Genomic DNA, 15135 nt, shown 5'->3' with positions numbered 1-15135 from the left:
TCTCCTTTTGTTTTTTAACAGACCAACTATCCCTATTTTGAATGCACATGATAGAAGGTTTTCATCAAGAGATAATTAAAAAGATATTTTTAGAAAAATTAATATATATATTTATCATAAATAACTAACTTAACTAATCTTTTTTAATATTTACAAATTAATTATTTAATTTTTATACTAAAAACCAAAGAAATACTATCAATGTAGGGGGCAAAGATGTGTTCGATTGAAGGAAACAAAGGGACGAGAAGACGTTAAAAATGTTAAAAATTTGGAGAAGTCTAGTTAGAAATTTTTATTAATTTTTCTTTTTTCTTTTTTAATTTTACATCTTCACCCTTATTAAAATTTTACAATCATATTTTTTTTAAATCAAATTTATTAAAAATATTTCTCATCATTTATTTTCCTTGTTTCCCCACACAACAAACAAGGGTAAAAGTTAAAGTTGGCCTGCGGCAGGAAAAAGGATAAAGCATTCCTAGTTTTAAAAGAAAGATGAGGGGAGCAGAGGATAAAGCATTCCTAGTTTTAAGAGAAAGATGAGGCAGCAGGACTACTGAAAACGAAATGTCTGTCCCGGAGTTCACTTTGCAACAATATATATAATAGAAGGCTAAAATAAATATCCATTTCTTTTATGATTTATTTATTAATTCTTTAAATATTTATTTTTTTATGTTTTGGGCTACGAGCTTTCACATCATATCATATTATATGGGAGATCTTCCTCGTTTGTAATATTTAAATTTAAAACTTTTCTATACGTGGGCCGTGGCCCAAAAACTCAAAAACCAAGAACTTTTTCACATTGAAAATCAAAACCAACAACTTCTTTTTTAATGAAAATCCTATCACTAGTTATCTAGATTTACTTGAGAATTCATGAGATATCATAATTTTTTGTCGCAAGGCATGTGTTTAGGGGAAGGAATAAAAAATTCTTATTTATTAATGAAAAATAGTATTTATTTATAGCTCTTAATAATTAGTTGATGGTTAAATTTAATCATAATATAAAATTTTGATACACTTTATTTGGTATCTTTTACTAAAATATTCTTATTAATTATAAATTTTTTTTATAAAAAGTAATTTTAATTATCTGCTGCACATGATGAAAGAGAATAATTTTTTAAAAAATCATATATATTTATAATAAATAACTTATTTAATTAATTTTTTAATCACCCAAAATAGTTTATATTCCTGTGAACTTGCGGTGGTCTCAATTTAAAAGATTATCATATGCCATAAAAATAATAAATAAAAAAACTGAGAGAGATATGGTGGTGCAAAGTACTAACCACAAGATTGCCACCGCCAGAAGAAGGAAACGAAATTGGTTTGCCGATTCGGTAGCTTCCTCCCTCCAAATCAATCAGTACTCCTCCCAAATCTTTCACTCCTCTCACCAATTCGCGTCCCTCCGTCGCAATCGCAAATGCCTCTTCCAGAGCCTTCTCGAACGCTTCGCTGCTCTCCTCTTCCCCCCGTCGGATCTCCGCCGTACTCCCGCCGGTACACCACTCTCGTCTTCCCTTTCTGCATTTTGCACAATTTCACCGTTTGGATCCCGAGAACAATTGCGGAGAACAAAAATTGCGTAGAAGCTCCAATGTGGCATCACATTCTTACCGTAATCTTGGTTTCAGGCGAAGCCGCTGCAGCGATGAGCTTTTGGTGAAGCTTCAGGCTGAATTCTGATAGCTTTGGAGCTGTTTGTGTGGTGCTGAAACATGTGGATTCTTGTTGTAACAGCAAGAATAAACTGCAAAACCTACCGCGGAGAATCTGCTTATCATTCTGCGTTTATTTTTCCGAGTGATTTTGGGCTCTCGAGAACAGAGAAGAGATGGGGATGGAGAGCCAGAGGTAGAGAGATGGTGACAGGAGATCAGTAAGAGAGGCTTGTTCTGGAGGAGAGTGGTCGGTTAACTATTAAAATGAAATTTAAAATTGTCAGCGATAATGTTATTGAGGGCCAAAATAATGGTGTAATTTTTCTCAACACCAACGTCAAATTTTTGGGGACCGGGTAATTGGAAAATAATAAAAATACTTTTAAAAAATATTTTTCTGTAAAATGTGAGAGAAACTCTTTTTTATATTTATTTTATATATTATAACATTATTTTAAAAATTATGGTTTGATTTTTATCCAAATTATATGACGTAATAATCAAATTTTTAACTAGATGTTCTCCTCAGTTTTGTTTTTTTGTCTTAAAAGAATTTTGAACTATTTAATCTATCTTTCTTAGCACCTCCAAGTAAAAAAAAAGTACATGTGAATGGATAGAAATTGACTGGTTAAAATCTGAAAAAGTACTTATCAAATTGAAGGATAATTACTATACGTTATTTTTAAAGATAACTTGAAATTTTGCAAGTAAATATATTACTTGATAATTATAAATTAACTTGTCAAATTTCGAATGTGTTATTGGTAATTATAAAACTTTTACTTGCTATTTTTGAGATAACTCAAATATTCTAAACTTTGAATTTTATTTTATGGTTAAAATATAACGAGTAAAAAATTTCTACTTGACAACTATTTAAGTTTTGACAAATTAATTTTGTTGTTATTACACATCACATTTATTTATAAAATTTTAAGTTATCTTTAACAAATTAACATCTCAAAATGCTTCCATCAATGGGTACGTGTTTGGATACTGAAAAATCAATATTTAGTCAATTCCTAATTTTTATGTTTATTCATATTATTAGGCATTTACTCTTAAATGCATTTTCTCTTAGCTTAGCGGAAAATTTCCAAAAAATTTTAGACCCAGAATGCTATTATCATAATACATGGGCTTGATGATCATCTTCTCCCAAATTCTTAATTTATATTTTAAATTTTTTTCCGAATAGAAAGATGAAAGCATCAATAACTCAGTACAAGTGTTGAGATTAAGGCTAATCTTATTTTAAATATTGAAAATGACATATAAAGAATGATTATCCTTCTCGTAGTTCCCAAGGGCGATTTACCTTGGCCCTTTTATGCAGCACGCTCCAATGGCTCCCAGTATATTTATATTACTTATAATTTGTTTTCAGGAAAATGACTTACTCCTAGTATCTTTAACATAGATCTAATTCGGGAGTGGCTTTTACTTAAAATTTATTTGACAAGTTTATTAATTTGTTTTAAATTAACCGTGTTACTATTCCGCCAACAATAACCAAGTAAAAGAAGGAAGAAAGAAATTAAGAAAGATGTTTAGAGTATTTTAAAAAAATCATACTAACTAATTTAACTAACATTTTTAATCTATTCAAATTAATTAATTAGGTGATACATTAAAGATTGGAGGAGTAGTTCAAAATATAAGTCATTTGAAGAATAATTAAGACTACTCATTTTGTAATTTTGTTCCTATAATTAATGTTTAAATGTAATACTGAAAACATTGACCTGAAAAATTAAGAAGAAAAATATATGCAAAAACAAGTCAGCCTACACACACACACATATATATATATATATATATATAACTTGTCATTTTTTATTCTTTAAAGGGTTAATATAATTTTCATCCCCGCTCATTTTGATTTTGGTTCTTCAAATTTCAAACTAATGATTTTAATCCCTGAAATTTGGTTTATCTTAAAACATTAGTCCCTGAAAGTGCAACGATATTAAATTCTATTAAAATATCATCAATGACATTAAAAGTGGTAATATGGATGCACCAGATAATACCTAACTAGATCTTACGTGGACAACATATTGTAGCATAGTGAGCAACTCCTGAAAAAATAATGATGAAGAAAAAAAGAAGGCTAAAGAATTACATTTTGAGGACTTGTTCTTTTTCTCTCTCTTTTTATTATCTACACAAAATCTAGCTATATGCTATTTGGTGAGTCTATATGGCCGCTTTCATGTTGTTTATGATACTTTGTAAATTTTAATACTGTTACATTTTTTGGAACTAGAGTTTCAAAAATGACTAAATTTTAAGAATCAAAACCATGAATTTGAAACTTGAATAAATAAAACAAGATAGATCCAAATTTCAAAGATAAAAAATTACAGTAATCCTTTCTTAAAAATAAAAATTTTCCAAATAATGAAATTTTATCCTGAAACCAAACAGTCAGATTACTAAGTTGAATTCTGGCCCAAAAAAATATATTATTAAGTTGAAAATAGTGTTAATATAATTGTTCTCTTTTTTGGCAAATATTTTAGAAGGCGCGAAACTTTCCCTCTGGCGAGAGGCGCTGATGGAAAGGTAGCAAGAACACACGCGGTAGAAAGGAGAATCCGGTAAACCCACGTCTCATTGATCTCATATTCAGCGCAATCATTAACGGTTTCCCCAACCATTTTGTGCCTTTGGCTTTCAACTGAAATGGCCAAATTGTCCTCGTATGCCTTGTATTTTGGAAGAAAAATTAATTCAACTACACGAAAAATGGCATCTAATCATGTGAAAGCGAAAATCGCAAAAAAATTTTAAAAGAGAATATATCAAACACCTTAAAATATTTTTTTAAGTAAATTTAGTATTTTAAAAATATTTTATGATACATCGGATATCCAAAGTTATTTTTTATGTGTCTTTAGTATCTTAAAATGTTTTTTTAAAAGCAATTTAGAATGTTGGATGCACTAAAAATAATTTAGAAAGTTAGAAGCATATTAAAAAAATATTTTAAGGTATTGAATATATCAAAATATAATTTAAGGTTTGTAGAAGGCTTCTCACATTTTATATGGCATCCTATTGAGTGAATAATTTCTGGTAAAATTTCTTCTTTCTTTTGTTTAGTAATTTCTTGATTTTAATTGAAAAAAAATTGGGTGTAGATGGCAATAGTTCTACTTGTAATAAGAGTAATTAAGGAATCATAAACATGGAAAGCACAAGAAATATATAAAAAAAAACATAAAAACAATATAAATATAAGGATAAAAATGTCTTTTAATTTTAAAAAATTACTTTTGCATAAGTCATAAGTAAATTTTAAGTGTTTTTGCAATCAAATCAACAAAAGAATCAATTTTTGACCCATAAATAAAATTGGTCAAAAACTGATCCAAAATCATAGTTTCAAAAAACAAGTTATAAACACGGTGATGCCAAAGAGAATCATAACCTGACCCTTTTTTAATATGTAGTAAGACAAAATGCATTAAAAATGATGGCAAATGTTGAAGACTAGATTTAAATAGCTCTTATGATATGTCATTTACCTAATTCAGATTTAGATTGATGGAGTAATTTTGATAAAATTTAAGTTTTGATATGATAAGAAAAGGAGCAAGCAAATTTGAATATGATGTAAGAAATTTAAATTTTTTCCCTTACATCAAATTTGAATTTGTTGTAGCAAATTTAGCTTCTTCTTTTTTTTGCATCAAATTCAAGTATACTCAGTTCTTTTTTGCAGCTTAAAATTTAAAAATGTTTTCAATGTAAATTAACATTTGTTATGCACAATAAATTTTAAATTTTTGTGTAAAATTTGAATCCATTACATTTCTGTTACACTTTGTTTTTGACGTTTTGAACATAACAATGTTTAATTAGATATAACTTCTCAATTTAAATTCAAATTGGGTAAATAGCCAAAGCTCTCTGAGTCTCAATTTTAATGCAACAAGATCCATTCAAAAACACTTTGTAATTTTAAAGTTATGATCGAAATAATGAGCAAGGGTCAGAAATGTTTATTCTTACCAGATTTTGAATCAGATTTGAAAAATAATATCTAATTTATATGGAAGCATTTTTTTATTAAGGTAAATGTTAAAATACTTATTAAATGAAGGTTGATGCTTGTTGGCCAGTCCGTGTGTGCTGGTTGAGCGACTCACTGGTCACAAAATAGATAAACAGGTGACAAGGATAAAAGTTCAATGATATGTTGAGTGTTCAAACAACTCCACATGATTTTATTGATCAGCCTCTAAGCGTTTTATTTAAATTTAAAGGACAATTAGTCTTTTGTATTTTTTTTGGCTGGTGATGAAAAACTGGTTCCCACAAAAAATGGTGGGAATGGATCTTCCTGTGTTTAAGGGAAAATTTTTAGCTGCAGAAAAATCCCTTCTAAAAAATTTTGTTACTGAACGCGCAAAGCCAGGGTCTTTCTTTCCCTTCTCAAGATATTTAGAGTAACAAACAAACTCTAATTGTTAGCGGTTTTTCATTGGGTTGAGTTGTTAGTTAGAAAAATTATAATCAAGTCCTAAAAAAGTAATTACTAAAACATCTCAATAATAATTAAATAATTTATAATAACAAGTTCTATAGTAAAAAAAATAAGCTCTGAGACTTATTTTATAATCTTTTTTCTTAAAACTTTGTTGTAATTTTCCCTTGTTACTCTTTAGCGTTGTTTCTTCCAAGCTTAGCTTGCCACTGTTATGAAAAAAGAATATTGATAATTGCCTGATTGGATGTGTAGAGATTGGGTGTTTTGAAAGTCAAATTACTTTACTGATTTTTTTTTTGTATGTAATGTAATATTTGGACTTTGGAGACCAAGAAAGAGAGGGAGGAAGAGGAAGAGGAAGGGGGTGGAGACTGTGGAGTCGACGCTCATTGTTTGGCTGGTTTGAGCTTCTAACTTCCTAGAAGAAAACCCAACAAGTTCCTCCCTCTCACCTCTACACTCTCCTCACCTTCACCGTTTGCCCCACCTATAGGGGATAAAACGAGGGGCAAACGAATTATGACATGTTAAAAAATATTTATAAACATATTTTACATAAATTAAAAAAAAATTTATAAATATTTATAAACATATTTTATGTAAATCGAAACAAACTCGTTTTACGTATTTATTTTATATTTCATAAACTGTGTTTGGGTCTTTAAATGAGAATAAGGGGTTTTAATTAGGAGTATTCAATTTGTCTTATTTCAGTGGGTCAGTTCTAATCCCGATCATTTTGAGATAGGACGGGACAACAAAAAAAATTTTTAGGACAGGACCAACATATTGAACGCGATGGGACGAGTCATCCCATCCCAGGATATGTAATAAATTAAAAAGGAAGTACAAACACAATAAAAAAAAAATTGAAGCCCAATAAACTTGTCCACTAATTTCAAAGGCCCAAAGTAAACTTGTCCATATTTTTTTTTCCTAGCCTATAGTGCCAGGCCCAAAAAAAAACAAGAAGGAATTTTTAATCATTTTTTGTTCATACAAAAAAAAAATCATAAATTGTTAGACCCAAAACTAAATTTGGAAAAAAAAGTGAGGAGGGGAGTCCCAATCTTATCCCTGTTCCTATTAGAACGGGACACGAGACAAAAATTTCTTTCTGCCCCTGTTCATCGGGACGGGACCTGGAAGACCCTTATCTAGTCCTATTATCCCTTGAACAGCCCTAGTTTTAATTGACTTGAAAATGAACACAAATTCAAACCAGCTATTGAACTGATCGAGACAATGAGTTAAGGGTTAGTAAGTTAGATCGTAGTCAAACTGATCATATTAAAATAATACAATTAATTTGACAATAGCAAAATATAACATTCATAAATAATAATCTTTCAATAAAATATAAGAAACTAAAAAATAATTTAAATGTTTAATTGTACAAAACTAACCTTAATAAAATAATTGAGGGTATTTAGACATTATATAATTTGATTATATATGTAATTATATACTATATAATGTTTGATCATGTTAAATTAGTTGAAATCATACAGATAAATTGGTTAAAATTTACAAGATTATATATGATTTTATTTATTTGTGTAAATATAGTATTTTTAATTAAAATGTATAAAAACATTTATACTTAATTATAAAAATAATATTTAATCCTATTTACTGTTTTTTAATTCTGCATGCGCAACCCATCCTTTTTTTTGAAAAATTCTTTCTCTTATTTTTCAAGTAATAATTGATATGCAACATCACATCAATCAACAATTCAACGTTCTTTTGTCTTTACTGCAGCTTCCGCATTTTGGGTTGCTTGCTGGGGTGGGAAATTATTTTTGCCCCACTTCAAAACACAGCATCCAAGAGAAACCCTCTCCCTTCTTCATGGATCTAATCGGCTCCTTTTATCATAGGAGAACAACAATGTTGGAAATAAATATGACAGGGGGCTCTCCTTCATTTAGATTGCTCCTCCTCTCTCCCTCCCTCCTTTCTTCTTTTCATTTTTTGGGGAAAAATTAAACCGGATAACCCATTCTAACTACAACTCACAGATCACCCGGTTTTGTAGCTTTAACCAGTTAAATGCCAGTTCAATACTTGGAAGGTTTAGAATTTGAACTAGACCGGATTATTAACCGGTTCATTGCTTTTTCTTGAACCAACCAGTCTGACTTTTTAATTTTTGCTGCTTGAAATTAATAGCAAGGGATGCACATGATCCATGTAAATATATATGTTTTCTGTTTGATGTTTAACATAAAAAATAATTAAGTTACTTACTTATATAATAAATAAATATTGTTGAAAAAGTGAATAAATATACACGAGAGACAAATTTCCAATGGAGGTAGTATAATATTGGTCCATACTACTGTCTTTTTCCTTGTTTTGCACAAATAAAACAGTCATGACCCTCTCACAACAGCATCAATTTATCATACCCAGTGCTCATACAATGTTTTACTTAGCTTGCATAATCCACATTCAAATAGAGTTTTGGAGCAACTCGCACCAGAGAAAACGATGAAAACAAAAACCAAACAGTGAGAAAACGATAACCAAACACGCAGAACCCACATGTGCCATGCGAGCTAACCTAATCTACTAACCCGTTGCACTATTCTTGTGGGTTTCTCTTATCATTTGTGTGTTTCTGCTTCTTTTTCCCCCCAAATTTTTTCTCCTCAGATCGTCTTCTTTTCCTCCTCAGATATTTTCTCCTCATATCTTGGAGGAATCGAATTCTACTAATTTTTCTGAGGCCTTGAATCACAGTTTGTTTCCTTCTAAACATCACCAAGAACTTTCGAAATCCTTCATTAGTACAGATCAAGGCCGCTCCAAAACCTAACAATCGAGGAGCGAGTTTGAGTTTGGTTAATCTTGACAGAAATACACGAATAGAACAAGTATTGCCGGTGGAGGATGCTAGGGAATCTGTGCTCAGGTCAGAGGAAGGACTCGCCTGAAGGCAAAAAGAAAACGAAACGTCAACAAAGTGATAATATATATGATGAGTGCTTCAAAAAGAGCAAAGCAAGGAACTTGAAAGAACTTGAAAGTGACCTCATTGTTAGCAGGAATATTAGGATAAATGTTGTAGAAGCATTTGTACTCTTTTTCTTTAGGAGGCCAACTCCAACACCTCCTCAGTCTGGTCGGATATGACATTTTTAAATAAGAGCCTGACGCAGGGGGGAAAAAAAAGGAATTCAGAAAAGCATCCATAAGAATACGTTCATGACTTGTTTATAAGACCCAGAAGAGTCTCTCTACTGCTCACCCAAAACTTAAAGGAATTGGATTCTCTCCATTACTCTTCTCATCCTCTTTCCCTCCACTACCCTCCTTTTCTCTTCACAACCATTGGATCAAAACTCCAATGGTCCAAATTTAATATGTTATAACATTTTATAAAAATAAATATTATGATAAAAAATAGATAAATAAATTTAAACTGTTAAAATCTAATCTGAACAGCTCATAACTACAGACTGTTATTATAAAGCAAATTTTTTTAATTTTTTTTATTACAATTGTAAACTGTTCAGACCAGATTTTAACAGTTTAAATTTATTTATTTTTTTTTAATAACATTATTTTTATAAGATGTTAAATCTGGACCATTGGAATTTTGATCCAATGGTTATGAAGAGAAAAGAAGGGTAGTGGAGAAGAAGAGGATGGGAAGGTAGTGGAGAGAATCCAAGTACAAACTTAAACCATACTTGCTTTTTGTAGGATTAAAAGTAAACGCTTGTAAACCAGCCGAAGATCTAGAGGGTGGGAAACTATGGCACAGATGAGCTTGAGACAAGATCAAAGGCGAAGGATGATTTAGAAAGTATTTGAATGGAATCAAAATCATAATTTTAAAAATACTTTTACGGTATATAAAGTAAAAATGTAAAAGAGTTACCTCGCTTTGCCAAAAAATACTCTTAAGAAGTTGCTTCCAAACACCCCCGGATGAAAATGGAATCCTTAAAAAGTTTGCCTTTTAATTATTTGGGCTTCGCCTTCTTTATTCACCCAGAAATAATTAGTTTAGCCTTCAGAAGAAGCATAATTAAAAAAGTTCAAGTCTTACCGGCGATGGATGGTTGGTACTTAGTAAAGGAGATCCGACGAACTCGACCCTTCACACTTGGACGTGGAGAATGGATGTGCGTAGGAAATGAGGAGAGGATTGAACGGAAAACGCGTGAGAGGGCATTGAATGGATGGAGTTGGAATTTCGTTCTTTTCTGACCCATGTTAACCGAAAACCAAAAAGGACAATTTTGCTGTTCTGGCGGTGGGTACCTTTTTTAATGATTATAATATAATAATGATAATTAGATGATAACATGATAATAATAAGAAAAAAAATGATATTAAAAATTATAATATTTCAATTAAGATATATAAGATTTTAAAATTCCAAAAAAAAGTAAGTGATAGTTGATCAGATATTTTATAAATATCTATTATGCTTCTTCTAAAGGCTAAACTAATTTTATTAATAAATTGATAATGACAAGTGTTAAACAGCTAATGATAAGAAATTTACTGACAATAATAAATTTGATAACTTTTTTTTTAAAATTTGATATAAGGATACTTTAATCATTTGATCATATTTACAAAATATTATATCAGGTACCAGTTCTTCTTTTTAAATTTTAAGTTCTTAAATATTGGAATTAGAATATTATAATTTTTAATTTTTTTAATGTATTTTTTCTAATAATAATGATGGTATAAAGCAAGGAGAACAAACCAAACTGGACCAGACCGGCAGGTTCAACCGGAAAACCGGAGAACCAGTTGCCGATCCGTTCTGGTTTGAAAAAAAAAACTGGTGCCTTATTGAATCGATATTAAACCAGTTCAACCGTGAAAAACCGATAAGAATCAGGTAATTCGACGGTTGGATGGGTTGCCCGGTTTGGACACTTTTATTTTTTTAAAACCTCCAATCCCAGAAAACGACGCCGTTTAACATGAAAAAAAAAAAAAAGAAGCTAGGTGCCTAGGTTGAAATCGAAGCTCAGCTCAGCTCCCACCACCCCCAAGCTTTAGTTTTGCTTTGCCTTTTCACCATTTTTCTCCCCTCTCCCAAATCGAAAATCCCTAGCTGAATCCACTCTCATTGTGCTGGATTTTTCTTCACCATCGAAGGTCGCAGATCTTCGTGTAACATTGTCTAGGATTGCAGGTCAAACAGTTGAAGCAGTAGGCCATTGTGGTCGCCTCCTGTCATCGCTTCTTCTTCACGGTGGCAGAATCATTATCGCAACTCGGAGGTTCTTCCTTCTACTTCTACTTCTACTTGTTTCCAGCTTCTGTGCTCTTGTTGTCTTGTTCATTACTTTCATTCAGTTAGATGTGCTCTGCTTTTTCCTTCATTGGTCATGCTTTGTGCAATTGTTGATTGTTCCGGTTTTGAAGAGTGAGACTGAGATATGTGCGTATAGCACTATAGCTTCAAAGTCATTTTTCTTCTTCACGATACCGATTATTCCACTTTGCTATTTTCTTTTTCTCCAATATCAAAGCCATTTTTTGTTTTTTGCTCGTCTGATTGTCTGAGGCTAAATTGAAAGTATAAACACTGAAATAGGTAGTTGAATTTGTCAATTTGATTCTGCTCTTGTTCTATTGTGTGAGACTGACTGATATATGAAATTTGAATTTCATATTTGAGGTTGAGCCGTTAAGGAATATTAGAATAGTCAAATCGTTTGCTGAATTAGGATTGTTTTATTCTAATAATAGGAATGCATTTATATATCTTGAATTAAATTGTATTATTTTAATATGACCGGTCCGACTTTAGTTTGACCAGTTATCCTTGACCTACTGTCTTGACCGGTTTAGTTACCGGTCCGGTTTTTTATTCTTTGATACAAAGTAAAGTTCATCAACATATCCTATCCTTTTTAGATTTAGATTGAAAAGTGAAAAATTATTTTTAAAAACATGCTTTTTTAATTAATAATAACAAAAGAAATCAGTTATTTGTTTTTGGGCTGAATTTTTTTTTATTATTCTAAAACAAAAGTTGCTTGTCAGCTCGGACTTTTTGGGGGGGGGGTAGAGTGTAGATTATTATCCATAGGCTATGTTGCATTATCATGACAAGACTCATCACTGGATTGCATCTTTGTGTAAGCCGTAAAAATATTTTTGAGGGGATAATATTCTGATCACAACTCATAGACGTACCACGGGAAGAGAATTTTGGTGTTACTCTTCCCACCAAGAATGTACGCAAGATTAACCATTTTGTTGTTGAAATAAAAACAAGTTAGGTGCAATCCGCAATCACAAATCAAAACACAAGATACTGAGAAAGATTAGGAGTTTACTCGGTTCTTTCCTAAGTTATGATGAGTGTTCTATGTTCAAACATGATGGTTTGTGGATTAAAGTAATCATTGAAGATAGATCTAGGAGGTGTTTGAAATTGATGAAAATGTTTTTTAAAAATATTTTTTCATAAATTAAAATATATTCATTTCATATACTATAAAATTACTTTTAAAATTATAATTTGGTTTCAATCTAAATGCTTCCTTATTCTTTCTAAGGAGATTGCAGTCCAATAATTCAAGTCCACTTTAGCACAGAATTGAAAGTCCCAAGTAACAAGTTATGCGAGAATCACATTGTTCACCAACATTATGCCATGGTTTAATGAAATGAGTCATGACTAGCTGGCGATTCTTTTTTTTTTTTTTTTTGAATTCGTAGGCAGCGATTCACCTATTCACCCAGCCGAATCACTTAAACTATGGACCCGTTTAGCTCACGAAAGATTTGCTAGTGGAAACGGAAAATCCAAATTTTCTATTGGCATTAGTTTGGTTCGAGGAAAAGGCAGGAATGAAACGAAAGGCACGATCTGATTTTTATTTAAATAACTAAAAATCTGTTTCCACCTAAAGTGGGGGAACAGGGGAACAAATTTCCTGTCACGTTTGCAATAACTCATTTTATTCATTTATCCTTAAAGTCGTAAACCAAAAAAAAAAAAGAGAGACTGGAGCTTGACTTAGACATAGACGATATCATCATGTATGGAGAAGGCTGAAGAGGACGAATGCTATTTTGCAGGTGTTGAGAGCAGGAACTAGCATTGTTGACAGGTTTGTAATTGTCCTCTACTCTTATTCTGTTCTTCATTTACAATCTTCTTCTTTTCTTCTTGCTTTGTTTGTTACTGCTGCTGTGTCGAAGTCAATAGAAATAATGGAAACATTTTGAACAAACTTAAACTTGGGTTTTATGTATGAATTGATAAACATGTGTTGAAGATGGAACCTCATAAACATTTTGTAGATCATACAGTAAGAGTACGAAAATATATGTCTGGAAGTCATGGTCGCTTGTTTAGTTATGGTTGTGGCTATGAGAAAGCTATTGATTGTAATGTTTGTGTGTAGCAACATCTATGAGCAAGTTGATGAGGAAGTTGCCATGCTTGTTTGTGAGCAGGTCACCATGTTCTTGCACATTTTGGGAGATTGCAGAAGCATTCCACTATGTTAATGAATATATGGTGTATATATGAAGCATAACTTATATGTTATTTAGGGCCTGTTTGGGTATCCCCAAACCGTGGTTTCAGAAGCACTTTTTCGCAAAACGAGATAATCTCCTCCACATATTTACTTCGTAATCCGTAAAAACACTTCTGAAATCATGGTTTGGTTTCTATCCAAACACACCCTTAGTTGGTTTGGACTTGTTTCATTTGTGTTTGATTTTAATTTGCGAATTTATTTTGTTCATACCCGAAAAAACAGAGCAAAACAGAGTTGGTATTGTGCCTAAGTGAATTTGAATTGTGTGCGCGACGTTGGAATGTATGATAATAAAGTTCAAACTTGTAACAACCTGATTTTTATTTTTGATATAAAAATTATAAAAAAATAATATTAAAAAGAGAGAATTGTTACAAATTATTATTTTAAATTAAATTAAATAATAAATTATTATTATTTAAAAACTATTATTTAAATTATATTATATTAAAATTAAAAAAAAAACTTTTCCACCAAATAGAGGTTATTTAAAAGAGGAAGAAAACTGAGAGATGGGTAGTTGGGAGATAGAGGAAGAGAGAATAAAAGAGAGTGAGAGGCAAGAAGAGAAAGCAGAGGCATAGAAGAAAAAGAGAGAGAGGCAAAGAAGTACTAGTATTTTAAAGAAAAAAAGCAAGTTTTGAAGATCAATTACATACATAAAAATACTTGTTGGCAAATAGTCTTTATGATTATTTTTTTATATATTTAAAGTTTTTTTTAGTATAAAAGAAGATTCATTACTCAAAGGATATATACAAATGGAGGAAATTTACCCAAAAACAAAGTGATTTATCAAACGACCGGTTAGCCGCGTCTAAGCTTAAAAATCTAAGAGACTCATTAGCAAGGATGGCGTGTAGATCGAGCCAAAGCGATGGCTTCATTAAGTACACTGTGGCAACGCACTCTTTCATTGGCAAACACCGCACCATTCCTGGCTCTCCAAAACTCCCAGCATAAGATACCAAACAGGATGTTCCAAGAGGGTCTGTTCTCATCTCGTCTAAGGTTCTTAGTCAGCCATTCTTTAAGAGGCTGGGAGTAGAAGTAGGGATAGATCTGAAGCTGGAATAATCAACCGCCAGCAAGAATAGGCAACATTGCAAAATCTGAAGAGATGATTTAGGTCTTTAGTTTGGCCATTGCAAAGTTTGCAAGAGTCTCTAATGGCCGTATGTCATCTGACTCTTTCGCTGTTTGCGAGTAGTTTGTCACTAAGAACAAGCCAAAGAAAGGTCCTGATCCTTTGAGGACCAAGCCACTTCCATATGTAGTCTCATATATTACTTTCCTCTAACCACTCATCTTGCTTCAAGAGTCTATAGGCTAAGTTCACAGAGAAATCACCTCTTTCCGTGAGATGCCAGTGGCACCTATCAAGTTTGCTGTTGGCCGATGGGGGGTT

The sequence above is a fragment of the Neltuma alba genome, unplaced genomic scaffold, assembly GCF_004799145.2.
Source record: "Neltuma alba isolate B1F8T4 unplaced genomic scaffold, ASM479914v2 tig00001251_pilon, whole genome shotgun sequence".
NCBI lineage: Eukaryota > Viridiplantae > Streptophyta > Magnoliopsida > Fabales > Fabaceae > Neltuma > Neltuma alba.
Note: the sequence above shows the minus strand (reverse complement) of the source record.